This window comes from Hyaena hyaena, unplaced genomic scaffold (genome assembly GCF_003009895.1).
Source record: "Hyaena hyaena isolate Hyena2069 unplaced genomic scaffold, ASM300989v1 scaffold_3, whole genome shotgun sequence".
In the NCBI taxonomy this organism is placed as follows: domain Eukaryota; kingdom Metazoa; phylum Chordata; class Mammalia; order Carnivora; family Hyaenidae; genus Hyaena; species Hyaena hyaena.
In genome coordinates this window covers 990671-995827 of record NW_024080635.1, presented here as the reverse complement: position 1 = coordinate 995827, position 5157 = coordinate 990671, and positions in this window count along the sequence as shown.

The following is a 5157-nucleotide window of genomic DNA, read 5'->3' as shown; positions in this document are numbered from 1 at the left end:
CTTGAGGTGCCGCATCTGGTCAAAGCGGATTTGGAGATACAGTCTGCTGCTGCTTTCTGGAGCCCCGGCAGCCTCCAGGTCGCAGTGCTAGACTGGAAGACAGGGCTTTTTCTGGGTGGCAGCCTCCAGGGGCACAGTCCCCAGGTACCCCAGTATCGTATATTCTGGGTGCTTCCCTAGCCTGCCAGTGTGCCAGTGCCCAGGTGGAGCCGTGGCTTGTGTGTTCCCCCAGTACATACATGCTCATGGTATCACACTAGCTGTGCTGGCCGAAGGCTGGGGGCCACCCCGCAAGAATCCCCTTTTCTCTTTTCTCTGGAGCCACTGCCCCAAAACTTTGGGGACTGGAACTCTTTTTGGGCCGCTCTGCCTGCTGCTTCTGCCGATCTCCTAGCTCCTCCTACATGAAGCCAGAAACTCCTGAATCCTCTATCTCCAGCCTTATTCAGGGCTTGGCTTCAGGATCTAGGGTTGGAAGGGTGAGGGTAAGAGATTCCTCTATGATGTGTTTGTTTTTTTTGTTTTTTTTTTTTTTTAAATTTTTTTTAATGTTTTATTTATTTCTAGGAGAGAGAGAGAGACAGCGTGAGCAGGGGAGGGTCAGAGAGAGAGGGAGTCACAGACTGAAGCAGGCTCCAGGCTCTGAGCTGGCAGTCAGCACAGAGCCCGACGCGGGGCTCGAACCCACGAACCGCGAGATCATGACCTAAGCGAAAGTCGGCCACTTAACCGACTAAGCCACCCAGGTGCCCCTCCTCTATGATGTGTTTGTGTCCCACTGCAGGCAAGACCAGGACTGGGTGGTGCAGGAGCTGCTGTCTCCTCTGGAGAGCAGCCTTCCTACTGGCCAGGAGCTGTGCCTGCCTCCCCAAGCAAGACCCTGAGGCAGGCAGGGATGTGGCTGACAATGTGGCAGATGGCACGGCAAGCAGCTGGCTCGCCCTGTGTGCTGAGTCACCAGGTCCTGCACATCTCACGTGGTCGCTTGGAGCTTCACCTGGCCACCTTCCTCCTGCTGGCTGCTCCCCAATCTTTCAGTGCTGCTGCTGGTCTTCCTGGAGCCTGTCTCCCACCACCACCTCCCTGGCTCCCATGGTCTGGCTTGGCTGCTGTACAGAGAGGACTTTCACATGTGGCCCAAGGAAGATGAAAAAAAGGATGGCTTCTAGGCATGGCTGGGGAGCAGGTTAGGGCAGCCTGGCTTGGGCTGGAGTGGGTGCTTGCATGTTGGAGGTGGGGATAAGAAAAGCAAGCCAGCCTGGCAGGGAGAGAGTGGGTATGTGGGGGTGCACGGGACTGAACTCAGCTTCTGGTGGGAGGTGGGGCTGCTGCACGTGTAGGGAGGATCAGCTGGTGGTTTGGGGAACACAGGCTTTGGGAAGGCTCTGGAAGCTGAACGAGAAAAATTGGGAGATGGCAGGTGGCCATGCGGTATGTGATGTGATCTCAAGATCTTCAAATCCTCAGTAAATTTACTAAATCCATGAAATGCTTGGCTTAATTGGACTTCATGTTTTCGATGGAAACCCACATGAGGCAGAAGGCGAAGGGGCTGGGGTCACGCAAACTGTAGCCTGGAGGAAGTGAAGTTTTGGAAATTCATGGGGAGTGTGGGGGAGGAGGCAGAGCTGGGAGCAGTCCTCAACTGTGAAATGGGGTCCGTGCCAAGTTCAATCAGATCTTCAAGGGGCAGAGGGGCCCCTTTTGCCATCTGGGTTATAGAGGAATTGGCAGCTGAGGACTGAAAAGCTGGGATGCTGCCCAGGAGGCAGCAGACTGATCGCCTGTTCCCTCAGTAAATACACGAAGGCATGGTCATACCTATGGTCTTATTTGAGCCTCATAACAACACAGAGGAAAAACCCACCCCTTGGCACTCTGTTTCTAGCCATGCCAAACTACTCAGAGCCCTTGCTCCAATTTAGAGTTCCCAGAACACCCTGTGCTTTTGCCTCTGGGCCTTTGCATGCACTGCTCCTTCACCCAGAAACACACTTTCCCCCAATCTCTCTCCTCTGGGGAGTTACTACATATCTTTTAAGATCCAGCTTAGCCATCAACTTCCTCCAGAAGCCTTTTCTGACCTCCCAGCCTAGGTAAACTGCTGCCTCTGGGTTCCCATCACTCCCTGTATTTCCCTTTCCAAAAGTACTCGTTACACTATACTGGCCCTCACAGGTCTGGGGGTCCCTCGAGCACTAGTCTCCAAAAAGGGGTGCACAAAATGACTCATGGAGGTTTAGAACCAAATGTTAAAACTTACACCTATTTCTATTTTTTGATCTCATTTTACTCTGAAGTTAGACTGCCTGCTTTATATGGCTTTATGTTACTTAACCTCTGTACCTCAGTTTCCTCTTCTGTAATATGGCATAGTATTAGACTCTCGCTCAGAAGATATTTTTAAATTTTTAATATTTTTAATTTATTTCTTAAAGAGCGCGAGAGAGAGACAGCGTGAATAGGGCAGGGTCAGAGAGAGAGGGAGACACAGAATCTGAAACAGCTCTGTGAGCTGTCAGCACAGAATCTGATGCGGGGCTCGAACCCTGCATCATGACCTGAGTGGAAGTTGGACGTTTAACTGACTGAGCCACCCAGGTGCCCCTAGATTTTGTGAGGGTTAAGTGAATTAATATGTAAAGCACTGAGAGCAGGACCTAGTAATGTGTTATAAATGTTCAATAAAAGTTAGCTTTTTGTGTAATTATATATGTACTGCATGCATATCATTATAAGCAAATAACATATGTTGAGAGTATGTGTTCAAAAATATCTTACTAATAGGAAGCATTACGAATTTACAAATGGGAAATTCGACCTGGAAAGTTTGGAGATCAGGTCGTGGAGACGAACCAGTTTGATTTATCTCTGCTTCCTTAGAGCCTAAGGCTGGGCCTGCCCAGTGGGGGTCTTGTAGACAACTGTGGACAGAAAATAAAATCTTGGTGGATGATGAGGCAAGAGAACTAGGGTCTGGTTCAGGCTCTGTTGATTATTTCTATATGACACGAGGCAGGGCACTTGGCTTCTTAGGGCCTCAGTTTTCCTTTTCTGTAAAATGCCAGGCTTTAATTAAACACACACACACACACACACACACACACACACACACACACACACACACACACACACACACACACACACACACAGCTAAGGGAAACCATTAAAGAATTCCAGGCTGGATTTAGGGTGAGGGGCGCCCTCTTGTGTCCTAACGGTGTTTTTCTCTCTTTGTACCTCCTCACCTCACCACAGGCTTCTTCCAGGCAGATGATCTTATGTGGCCATTCTTTACCCAGCAAATCTGACTTTCCAACTTCACATCCTGACACTCTCTCAAATGTCTGACACACTGTCTCTTTCCTCACTCATTACCCACCCTACTCCACCTGTGATCTTTTCCCTATGCAGTGATTCCAGAAGAAACCTTTGGAGTCATGCCCAACGATTCAGATTCTGGCCTGACACTTACTATGTGATCTTGAGCAGGTCCCTTTATCTGGGTAAGCCCCCATTTCCTCCTTGTAAAATGAAAATAATAATACCAGCCTCATGGGGCTGTTGTAAGACTTCAATAGCAAGGAGTGGTATATGGGTCACTATTATGCTCACTGAGCACAATCACGTGAGTTATTAACTATGAATAAGTTGGAACATGTTTCATTTTGAACGTGAGGAGAAACTGGACCTTTAAAACTAAAATCTAGAATTCCTCTAATTTTAGCAAAAGCCAGCATATACTGAGGACTTGCCATATGCCAGGTACTGGGACTTTCCCTAAAGTCTCATACCCATTAGTAAAAATAAGAATAATGATTATTAAACCCCTACTGCCAGAAATGTGCCAAGTCCTTTACAAATTTTCTCCATTTATTCCTCTCACAAACCCTATTAAGTAGATGCCATTATGACAGTTCCCACCTTACAGATTAGGACGCTTAGGTATAAAGAGGTTTAGTAATTTGCCCAAGGTTTTACAAGTAGTGAGTGGCAAAGCTTACATCCAGAAAGAAGTTTCAGACACAAGCAGCTTGATTCCAGAGATCATGCTTTACCTCCATTATCCCGTTTAAGCTATACAACATCCTACTATGTAGGTTCTGTTATATAGCTTGCATTTTACAGATGCAAAAACCGAACACAAAAGCGATGCAGTAATTCATTCAAGGCCACACAGCTAGGAAGTAGAGATTTGGATCCACGCCTGACTACAAAACCCTACATGTTCAACCCCCTATTAGATTTCTCATATCCCGACGTATTCATAATGGTAAAAAGCAACTGCATTTATATTGAAATTATTCTGATTATTATTATTCAAATAATGATTAACATTTTTCCAACACCCACGAAGTGCCAAGCTCTGTACTGATTTGCATAATAATGGCTAACATTCGTTGTGTATTATTAGGACCCAGGCCCTGATTTAATCGTCTTAGGTGTATTATCTCATTGAAGACTCCCAAAAACCCAGCAGAGTGCTATTATTATCCTCACTTTACAGGAGAAGAACCAGAGGTTATCCATCCCAGGTTATGTAGCTTTTTAAATTTTTTTTAAAAAAATTTATTTTCAGAGAGAGAAAGCACAAGCAGGGTAAGGGCAGGGGGCGGGGGAGAGAAGATACCAAGCAGGCTCCGCACTGTCAGCGCAGAGCCCAGAGGCCGGCTAGAACTCAACACCCCGGGAGATCATGGCCTAAGCCAAAATCAAAAGTGGGTGGATGAACCGACTGAGCCACCCAGGCGCCCCGCAAGTCATGTAAGCTCTGCTGTGAGCTGGAGGTGGAACCTACAATTGTCCAACTCTCTCGTCTACCAGTCTGGTCACCTCTATTCACCCTCTCTCCTTATTCGTTACTGTTTCTGCCGTCACCTCTCCGGTGCACACAGGCTCTGGCCTCTCCGGCAGCACACCCCTCACCTTCGGCTTGAGTGCCCGCCTCCTGGGCGGTGCCACGATCTCGGAGCCTGTGGAAAAGACCAGGGTTGCGACAGGCTCCGCCCCCACGAAGAGACCCTGTTCCGATTTGTCCCGGTGTCCGGGACCGGGAGAAGACGACACATCTATTGGCTGAGAACATCTGGAAGTCAGCAAACAGAGGAGGCCGCGCGCGCCCGCGCGGTGCCTTCTGGGAGTTGCAGTCTTAGAAGC